At 37.2% G+C, this 12,046-nt stretch overlaps 1 protein-coding gene across 12 annotated transcripts in view; it reads right to left on the bottom strand.

The window, feature by feature from the left end:
- The window catches only part of LOC132092740 (neurexin-3b-like), a 539,941-nt gene that overhangs the window by 310,139 nt on the left and 217,756 nt on the right, over positions 1 to 12,046 (bottom strand). The window lies entirely within an intron of this gene.

Genomic DNA, 12,046 nt, shown 5'->3' with positions numbered 1-12,046 from the left:
TTATTATGTCAGTCAGAACCTGGAACACTTCACATAACACCCGATGTACTAGAGCATCATAAGAACAATGGCATCTACACTAATATTAGTCCCTTTCATTCTTTTTCCGAAGTCAGCGTAGCTATATCCAGTCTGTATCCAGATCAAATGATGGATCAGCACCTAAAGACATCCTCTACAGCCCTAAATGTCAGTGGAGACCATGTCAACTAGATGTGCCCTAGAGACAGATCCTCTGCAAAGAAATCATCACCTCGACTACGGCGTGCGGCCCGGTCCAAAAATAAGGCTACTGACTTGTCGCGGGAATTCACCGTACAGTTGCCAGTAGCCACTGAGTTTACCACTGACAGGCCGGCGGTGCATCAGTATACACACTCACCTCACGCAGCGAACGACTTACTTTCCTCACGCAGCGAACGAAATCACTTTCCTCAGCGAACTCACTTTCCTCAGTGAACGACTCACGCAGCGAACGACTCACTTTCCTCAGCGAATGATTCACGCAGCCGGCGACTCACTTTGCGCAGCCGGAGACTCACTTTCCTCACGCAGCAGACCACTGACTCTCTCTTCATGTAGGGGCCGAATATTAAAATTAAAGTGACTTTTATATTACATCCAAAAGAATATTTAGATATAATATTTAAATATTCAAAAATGTGTACATTTCAATAAAATGAAATAATTGCCTATTGCAAATTTGTGAATGCATGGTTAACTTTTTTTCTGCAGTCACTATGCTATACTGAGATATTTTAAAAAAATCTATATTTTGTAAAAAAAAAATATATATATATATATATAAAAAATAAACCTGAACTATAATCTAAACATCTGTTCATACAATTTCATAAATAAGTAGGACAATAAATATATCATGTTTAAAAAATATGATATAAACTATTATAAGTGTTAAACAGGCTTAACACTGTAAGCAGCTTTGGCACAACCAGTATTGTATAAACTGCTATACAAATAAAGGTGGCTTGACTTGATTTTCAGGAGATACATTTCCTGCTGAACCAGATACCCTCCTGAAGCCTCCGAATGGACTGGCCCGTAATGATCTGAGGGTCAGAGACAGGACAAGAAAATTAGTGTTGCCACTCGTGCTCCTCCCGCTTCCCAGTTTCATGAGTTCCCACTTACATATAATTGGACTGAGCAAATATTAAGTATATTTGGTGTGCTCTCCTGTAGGAGGGCTCCGAGCTCAGAATATAGCCTGAACACAGAGAACCTCCCATCCCTAGCAGTCTTTGATGTCTCTCCTGAGCCCCCTACACCTCGGTCTGTTACTTATGATGTTACTGGTGAGCTTTGCTTCACAAACCACCTGCTGATGGTTCAGTCTCTCCTCCTTGAGCTGTGAGCAGGGTTTAGCTGCCTCCCCACCTTAGGGTTTCAAAGTAGGCAGTTCTCCTTTTTATGTGTGGACGGTCTCCCCTAATCTCATGGAATTTCCAAGCAGGCGATCCCCCGAACTCCCCATACTTTGGGCTGGCTCCCCTACATCAGGGTTTTAAGCAGATGGCCCATTGTTTCTATATGCATTACTGTTTGAGGACAATTATGTTCACATCTTGGCAGAATTGGATGTCCCTCCTTTATACTATTTTGGCTGGTTTGCCCCATTCAGCTTTGTTGGCATGTCCCCTTTAAATCTTTGCATGCTTGCCATTTCTTTGGTGCTCTCTCACCAGGTGGTCATGCATGCACCGAGGCATGGCGTAGTGAGTATTTTGTTCCCCATTGTGCCCCCTAAGGCCCCCTTCCTCAAATCTTGCCCTGGAGGTCCAATGAGCTGCAGAGTTTAGCTCCAACCCTGATCAAAGTCACCTGCCTGTGATTTTCTAATGATCCCAAAGACATTGATTGGCTTTGATTAGCATGCTCAGGTGTGTTTGATTAGGGTTAGAGCTAAACTCTGCAGGAACTTGGATCTCAAGGTCCAGATTTGAGGAACCTTGCCCTAGGGGATTCAGTGTGGAGTTCCCTAGAAGGGGATGGTCTTGAGTTACACATGTAAACATGGTTCCCCAAGAGGGAACGAGACACTGTGTCCCACCATGCCTAGGACCTGCCTGTTGGTTCCTCTTGTGTAACCATGTTTACATGCATAACCTGAGAAGATCTATCTATATTTATTTATTTATTTATTGCCATCTGCTCCATCTATCACAACAAATTCCTTGTCTGACCACAAAGGCGCTGTGACATTACCAATATTAAAACATAATTTCTTCAGACTATAAGTGTTCATTATTTTGCAGTTATGAGCTGAAAGTTCCATGTATATGCAACTTAGACAAACATAAAGACAATCAGTTAATACATACAAAAAAACAAAAACAAATCCAATCTATCATCATTTACTTACACTCATGTCAAAACCTCTATGATTTGCTTTGTTCTAATGTAGTTTTGTACAACACTGATTTTAATTTACAAAATAATACTAATATAATAATAATAGTGTTCCTGTAGCTCAATTGGTAGAGCGCAAGCGCAAGGTTGGGGGTTCGATTCCCCGGGAACACATGATAGGTAAAAAAAAAAAAACAATTTGAAAGCCTGAATGCACTGTAAGTCGCTTTGGATAAAAGCATCTGATAAATGCATAAATTTAATTACATTTTGAATAATTATATATATATATATATATATATATATATATATATATATATATATATATATATATATATATATATTAATATTATTATTATTAATTTATCTATTTGTTATTTAGGGAATGGTTTAGGGTTGTGTTTAAGCAACTCTATTAGCATGTATTAATTCACAAATATAAAGATCAATTCATCACATATTAGAGAACTAGCATCCCTGCTGATGCTTTTACACACTTGCTGAGTGTCAAGGGAGCTCTTAAGCATTAATGAAGAGCATATTAACTCCCTGTCTTGAATAACTTGCTCTCTCATTCGGATCTTAAACAGCCTTTCTCAAAGCAAACTGAACAGACACTATTTGCCAGGATGCTATGTCTTCCACACCATATTGAAATGTATGCGATTGGTGTGTCTGTACTAATCAAACAAATATTGCACAGCAGAACTGGTATTTTGGGGAGATATCAACAGCTCCAAAGCTCATTTTGATTGGTAATGAGGAGATGCATGTTTTCAGGGGCTTGCTGGAAATGGAAGTTTTACATAATTACCAACCAAATTGGTAATGAGGACAGGAGGGGATGGGGGTTTTTAGTATGATAACTACTATATGCCTTCTGTCTGCCAGTTCCACTGTACAGAGCACAATCTGTGTTAACATGACAGCATAGTATTTCAACTAGAGATCGACCGATATGGGTTTTTCTATAGCCGATGCCGATGTTTAGAGGTCAGGGTCAGCAGATGGCCGATATGTGCTGCCGATTTTTAGGGCCGATATCTTGAAGTTTTCCCCTTCATTTGCATGCTAAAATGGCACACTAATAATAAGTGGATGCACAACATTTCTAAACTTATCATCATTTATTGAGCACTGACTTGAACCATCTCTTGAATCTTAATTTTGTGCACTGCACGGTATTAAAATAAAAAATGTATCCAAAGTTAACCAAACAAATCAATAAACTGACCAAGTATTAAATATATAAAACAGGTAATATATACAGGTCCTTCTCAAAAAATTAGCATATTGTGATAAAGTTCATTATTTTCCATAATGTAATGATAAAAATTAAACTTTCATATATTTTAGATTCATTGCACACCAACTGAAATATTTCAGGTCTTTTATTGTTTTAATACTGGTGATTTTGGCATACAGCTCATGAAAACCCAAAATGCCTGTCTTAAAAAATTAGTATATTTCATCCGACCAATAAAAGAAAAGTGTTTTTAATACAAAAAAGTCAATCTTCAAATAATTATGTTCAGTTATGCACTCAATACTTGGTCGGGAATCCTTTTGCAGAAATGACTGCTTTAATGCGACGTGGCATGGAGGCAATCAGCCTGTGGCACTGCTGAGGTGTTATGGAGGCCCAGGATGCTTCGATAGCGGCCTTAAGCTCATCCAGAGTGTTGGGTCTTGCGTCTCTCAACTTTCTCTTCACAATATCCCACAGATTCTCTATGGGGTTCAGGTCAGGAGAGTTGGCAGGCCAAGTGAGCACAGTAATACCATGGTCAGTAAACCATTTACCAGTGTTTTTGGCACTGTGAGCAGGTGCCAGGTCGTGCTGAAAAATGAAATCTTCATCTCCATAAAGCTTTTCAGCAGATGGAAGCATGAAGTGCTCCAAAATCTCCTGATAACTAGCTGCTTGAGCACCTGCACCTTTGCCCTTTGATGCCCAAAGTGCCCTTTTGTCAAAGCAAATTTTCCTCAAATTTTTTGTAATAACATGCCCTTTTGTGAATGCCTGCCCATGCCCAATCTAAATATTAGTAAAATGTATTAATAATAATTTAGCCATAAATAAAATGACCCACATGATGACCTTTCACCTGACGACGACGACCTCCTCCGAGCGGGACGATTCCTCTCAAGCTGAACGCACATTTTTTTATTGCTAGAGGATATTATTAACACCGCGGCAGCTGGTAAGTGGTGTTTCATTCTCAGCGAAGTGATTTTGATTTTTATTATTTTACAAGAACGATGTGATGTGAGAACATGCAGATATGTTGTTTATATTGCTGTGTGTAGTCTGTAGTGTAGAGTAACGTTAGCGTGCTGTTTGAGGAAGAAAAGTTTCACAGGGATCGAGGGGTATGGTCTTCTTTATGTTATTTGACTAAACTAGTATTATATTACAGTATTTAATAATTTTTTTTAAAACATAGAGTGCCTTAAAAATAATTATCACAACACTGGTAAGGCTTATTCAGATTTTCTCATTCTCTGAATTATCATTATAAAAATAAAAAAAATTAAGAAATGAATTAAATTATAATTATATTTAAATTTGACACAAATATATATATATATATATATATATATATATATATATATATATATATATATATATATATATATATATTGACATCTGACACCTGACATCAAAGTGCAGTGTGAAGGAGATGGATGAATAACACTTGTAGCCTGTCATTTGTTTACATTGCAAAGGTGTTCAATTTTAGACAACAACTGCAACAGTACTAATAATATTAATCACTATATTCCAGTGTATCAGTTGTTTAATGCTTTGTATCAATATTTAAGGTGGACTTATTGATTAGGTGCAAGAGTAGACAGTAGTGATGGTAAAAAAATAGATTAATGCTGAAATAGTAAATTATGCCTTGTTTCTAAATGGACAGAGAGTTCAAAGTAATAGAGCTGGGGCCCGTTTCACTAAGGAGGTTCAACCAACTCTGAGTTTAAACTTGAACTCTGAGTTGACTTACCCTGAGATGGGAAACTCAGAATTTTCGGTTACAGAACAGCTGAAATGAGTTGGTTTAATCAACTCTAAATTGACTGACTCTGAGTTAAGCGCGTGCACCACTACTATAAAAAGCCAGTATCAATGGAGCACCGATATTACGATTCACCATGGCAACAGCTCCCGCCAAAAATCCATCTGCATACTTCAGACTCGATACAAATGTAATTCTTATCAGTGTTATAATATCACAGGTGAAAACTGGCAGAACATTAGATTAATGAATTAATGAATCTCATGGGCAAAAAATATATATAAGATAATCATATTAATAATAATATTTTAAGTGTATTTTTCTTATTTTACAAATGATCTGCCAATAGAGTTAGAAAAATATGGCAGTGGCTATTTACACTAAGTGGAATTAACATACTTTCTTAGCAATAGATCCTATTTACAGTAGGCTAAGTGCAAGTATGTGACGATCGTGTTCAGTGAGACACAGGAGAGAGTAGATCCAATTGCAGATGTTTATTGTTAAAAGATAATCCAAAATCATGGTCGAAAACAATCCAAGGTCAAAACCAAACAAGCAGTCCAAAACAAACAAAGGAAAGGGACAGGAAAGGGAACTCGGAAAACGAGGGAGGACGAGAAGACAAAGGAGAATCTCGGAGGATGAGAAGGCTGATAAAACGAAAGGTAAGGACTCCATACAGACAACATCGAAAGACAGGTATTTATAGGGAGGCTAATGACAATTAAGTTAATGCACCTGGTGCAATTAGCAGGAGTGCAATTACTGTGATGACAGGACAAGACTAGTGGAATACTAGTGCCTATGGTGAAGTGCCTAAGGGGAAGTGAGCCCACTAGTGGACACCCAGGGAAACAGAGTCCAGACAGCGTGACAAAGTAGCTCTAGATGCTATTTACAGAAAAAAATGTACAGTGAAAATCGTGATATATTCTATTAACAATGTAAAAGTAGCAGTACTTTGCAACAGACTAAGTGTAAATAATATTTAGATGCTAGTTATACTTTATACTGGCAGATACATTTGCACCTCAGTATTGTTATACATTAACAGGATGCAATAATAACATTGTAAATGATTATATTTATTACAATTATAAATAGTTGTATCATTATTAAACACTAGTTAGGCACTTTACTTCCACTTTAAGAACATTTTGTTAATTTTTATTGAAAATAAATTCTAATGTGACATGTGATGAGAAAAGTGAGAATAATGAGCTCGGCAAAAGCCGGACTCTAACCCAATAAATAGCGTTACAAGCTAGTTTCCGTGCCAAAAACATTACTGCCTAGTGCCTACATCACTGAAGCCGTTATTCACATGTGTCATATTTAACCTTATGTGTCGATGGAGGGTGGAGCTACAGTAGATTTGCACTTAGTAATAGACACTCAGAATAAGGTTTACCATTTGCATTAAGATTATTTTTATTACCACACTGGCATATAATTTTGGTTAAGTAAATTGCACTTAATTTAGATCACCCCCCAGGAAACAAGACAAAATTTCTTATATAATTTTCTTATATAGAAAATCGATCTTTATTTTATAATTTTTTTAAAATATTTGTACTTGGGCAAAAAAAGAAGAAAAAAAAACACTTAGTAAGAAGAGCATTTTTCCAGCGTGCATTAATGAAGTGTTTAAAAAGGGGGAGGAGACCGAAATAAAACTGGGTTTATCGAAGAAAACCTGCTCCCAACCAGGTTAGGGCCATAGTGTAAGTTACCATGGTAACTGACTCTGAGTGTAAGTTACCTCTCTTTCAGAAACGGGTTTGACTTACCCTGCTTTCTCAGGTTTGACAAACCTCCCATTCCGAAAAAGAAAACCTAGAGTTTCCCTCATTTCAGGGTTAACATACTCAGTTCTCACTTAACCTCCCTTGTGAAACGGGCCCCAGATGAGGAGATGGAGACAGAGGAAGAAAAAGAAGGAAATGTAGAGGCACAAGTGACAGAAAGGGAGCAGGGAACAGCAAGCCAGGAGACAGAGGCTGGTGAGAAAGAGGAAAATGTAGAGGCACAAGCGTTTTCTATAGTTTTTACTATAACAGATGCTCTTAATTATTCTGTAGAAACAGAGAAGAAAAAGCCATCAGGTTGGGAGAACTTAAGACATTTCAGTTTCTGATCCCAGAGCTATTATTAGGTGGGAAGAAAATATTTTTTTTACTTTTAAACTTAAAATTGTCTTTTCTATTTTTTCTTTTTCAAAACTGCATCAGAGCATTTGCTGCCGTATTAATACATAATCATCCATATCGATACGCGAATCAGGAAGGAATGCATCACAATATATTGCTGTGTTGATATTTTGGACAGTGCCATTTAAAGCCTTGTTCCATGTGCCCCTTTTATACTTTGAGCACCTGCCCCTCCAAAGGTCTCTGCACGGCCCTGCACAGAACATCTAAAATGCATTCTAATTTCAAACTTACATCGCAGTCTGTTCATTATTAAAATAAAGTACAGTCAACCAAACATATAAAAGGTTACACTGGTCAGTTTAAACAGACCGTAGTATACCGGTCCACTCTGCTGTTATGCACGTTTTTGCTCATGTGAAGAGGATGATCTTTTCCGTCTAGTTTACATTAAAAAAATAAAAAATATTATAGTTTAACATTCAGATACATTGCTAATATGGAAACATTTGCATATGTGTAGAACGAGACGTGAGCAATAACCTCCAAATACATCTAGTCAAACCCGCGCTCGCTCGTCCTCGTATGGGTAGGATCATTTTTCGGATCAGCAAAAACAAAAAGGCCAAGACAAATAAACATACGTTTTGTCTTTTTCTATTAACATTCAATTATTAAATTAAAATATATTAAATCAACTTAAAGTGCACATGGCATAATATCTTCTTTTTAACATAATAGCTGGACTTCTCATCTCGCAGTCTGCTGTAATGAAGTGAACAGTTATCGTCACATAGCTCTCCGTCCCCCTGGACATCCACCCTTCTGTCGTGAGCGCAACAGAGGATGCTCGGGATAGTTCATCCACAACTTTTTTCTTCTCCTGTTCATAAAGATCTTGCACAATCTTTTCACTGAAGTTCGATGGGTGCGCGCAGGGCCGGCTCTAGGTTATTTGGTGCCCAAGGCGAGAGGCGAGAGAGCCTGGGTGCGCGATGGGATGTCATGGTTCTACGCACCGTCACGGTTTTACACTCTAACCTCTTTTCTTCATCATTATATCTGACAGGGAAGCCAAAATGCGCGGGGCGTTCAAGCTCCTCCATTCCTCCACTCGCCATGACCACTGAGTGTGGACTGAACATACGCAACTTTTTTTTTTTTCATAAATCAATCCGCGGATCACGTGTGTGCCGAACCGAAGATTATTGATCCGAACGGATCACGGATCTGTTGCACCACTACTATAGTGTCACTGTCATTTGAAAACATTGCAGTTGTGTTTTAAAATACAACAACGAGCACCACGAAACCATTTAAAGAGGCACATTCAGCGGTCTCCTTGTAGGAAACAGTCAACAAAGTAACATGATCTAAAACATATGGCGCGCTCTCTTCATTTGATCAAATGATCATAATCACATCTATTCATTTTACAGTCCTGCTACTAGCATTTTATTCAGACTAAAACCCCTTTAATTCGGATGAGAAAGCTTTTTTTCCAAGTGGCTTTTGCACATAATAATAATACCGCTGCAGACGCATTTTGCAGAATTAAGGTTTTAGTTGATCGTAAATTTAAATGACGATCGATCATGGAAACTATCGAATATTGACATCCCTAAATACAAATGAGTTGGATGGAAACCTGGCTATTGTATGCATCAAACCATGCTTCTGAACAAATGTAATTCACTGTTCTGGGCAGCTCCAGGACAGCTGTCTCTCTGAGCACGGTGCTGTCTGTGAGCGGGGCGGAGTAACGGAGCCCTCAATCACGCTGCAGTGTTTGTAAGAGCTGCCAACTTCTCCACCCCATTTACAGAGTGAAATTCTCTGACTACCTTTATCTCCCAGGACTGTTGATGAATCTTCCAAAAGTTTTGGCTTGGGGTGCTTCACATGCGGCAGCAGCACTTTCCACCGCGCCAATAACACGGGGCTGCCCGCCGACGTGCCTGACTTTAAATCGGCGCTACTAAACACGGATATCGGCCGATGCCGATATATTAAAAAATGACAAATATCGTCCGATATATCGGTCGACCTCTAATTTCAACTAATGATGAGTATGAAATACATACCAAAAATTGATGTAAATAAAATAGTCAATATGAAAAACATTTACATTTAATGAAAAATGTAAAAAAAAAAAAAAAAAATATATATATATATATATATATATATATATATATATATATATATATATATATATATATATATATATTATACTACATAATATTAATATATTAAGTGTGTTTGAGTAAAATAGCACATTAAAAATATTATATTTACACATTATTATATTAAATTAATAAAAACAATACTAGTGTAAATATAAAAACACGTAAAACACTGAATAAAAATGTACAGAATAAAAATAAAAATGAATTAGAAGTATACAGACATTTAAAACAAAAATAAAAATACTACAACTAAATCAAAGTGAAAACAGGAAATATACAAACTAAGTCTAATTCAAAATATGAACAAAAACAAATGAACAATAAATAAATGAATAAATAATAAGCTTTTATCTTTGAATATAAAGATTGCTGGCCGACAGGAGTGCCTGATACGCAATTTGTGTAATTCAGGTCATGTGACACATTTCGAGCTTTACAGAGCCAATCCATTCAGAGGACTGCTCTTCTTAAATGCTTCTCTAAAGCATGCAAAGAACAAACAAATCTGAAACATCCCATGCCTTTTTACAAACACAAACATTTCTGTTAACATGCACAAGTCCAAATGAATGTACCCTAAGACCATACTTGGATTGTTATTTTAAAATGACATCCTGCTTAAAAAAAAAAAAGCAACAATAACAAATTTGCTCTGGCTATTTGGGCTGTGAACAGTAGAGGGCAGAAAAACACTGCCCAGAGGCTTCAGATACTTTCACTGCTGCTTGTAGAGATGGATACAGAGAGAGAGAGAGAGAGAGAGATTGACTGAGGGCAGATATTAGTTAGAGAACAGTATGAGAGAAATCTTAATACATGGTCTGTTAGCATAACCATGCCATGCACATCTCTCTCTCGCTCTCTCTACATTCTGCTCTCGAGCATTATCAGTTTCCCACATGACTGCTTGCTGAAAGCCACATTTCTTCAGCCATGTGGATGAATATGTGTTATGTTTGTGGGTCAGGTTTTTACCAACTGTCCTTACAATAAAAGTAAAACCTGACATTATATACATCATGGAGTGCAGTCAACGGGGCCACGTGGAAAACAGCATAATAGTTAATAAAATTTTATGATATGATTAGGGGATAGAAAATATAATTAACTCATTATAAAAACAATAAAGGTCAATGGAAATTCCTCCACCATAACACAAATACAAATGTGAGGATTTGCTAGCACTCACAAAAAGAATCAAAACTTAAACAGTTCTGGGGATCCACACTGATGGGTCCCCAAGGGAAAGCCTTATAAAAAGGCCAAATTATGTCTCATTGCATGTGTAAAAAATTCAGTGGATTTGTCTATTATTTATTAATGTATTTGCTTGCTTTAAAATGAAAACAACATTAGTGCATAGAGATATATTTAGCATGCTACTTAAGTGTTTGTATTTTAGCGATCCTTTAGGCTATACACATGTGTTTCTCTTTTATTGCCATTTTATGTATTCTCTTTTATTGGCATGTAACACATTTCTTATCAAAATCAAATACAAATAAGAGGAATTCACTCATTATCTCCATCCTCCTCCTCTCTAATGCAGCTAGTGACATGCATGTGTTTGTTTAAAGCTCGACTTTACACATATGGATTAGAGTGCTACACTTTAACACCCACTTCCTGCAAGTGTCAAACAAATAACGCAAAGCTCAGATATTCCTGCGTACATTTATGCAACAAACCCATTCTGATGATATTTGCTTGAATCTGCATTTCTCCCTCACAGACACTCACTGGCTGGAACCGGTTACTATCAGTGTGCACTGGCTTCTGGAACAGCTCTGGCCCACATTACTTTCCATCACTTACTTCCAACGACTGCAATAATGTACTAACACCAACACCATCCGTAGCAGTGGACTACAGATCTGCTAGCCTAGGTATTTGTACGTAACATTAGGTACAAAAGGTGCTTTTCACATTTCAAGTACATGTTGAAATTTAACATATGAATGTAAATACAGCACCTGAAATGTAAGCAGTATTCTAGATTCACAACTAAAAACATAAAAAATGGATGCTTTATACCATGAATATAATAATCATTATTTTTATTTTTTTTACTATTATATATATATATGTCACACCCAGGGGCTGGCTATGCTTTAACGAAGCCACACCCCTTCTCAACTTCCACCTCGAGGAGGTCCCCAAACCCGACCCAATGGCCAAGCAACACGAGAACAAGTAAGTGATAAAACAATCTTTATTTAAATATTTAAAAATAGCTTAGGGAATAGGGAAAGGGCAATTAAAACTAAACTCTGACTCGGCCCTCCAGATGGGCTATGGCCGGGAAGAGGTCAGG

Source organism: Carassius carassius, chromosome 18 (assembly GCF_963082965.1).
Source record: "Carassius carassius chromosome 18, fCarCar2.1, whole genome shotgun sequence".
Classification (NCBI taxonomy): domain Eukaryota; kingdom Metazoa; phylum Chordata; class Actinopteri; order Cypriniformes; family Cyprinidae; genus Carassius; species Carassius carassius.
Note: the sequence above shows the minus strand (reverse complement) of the source record. Positions and strands in the feature narration are given on the sequence as shown.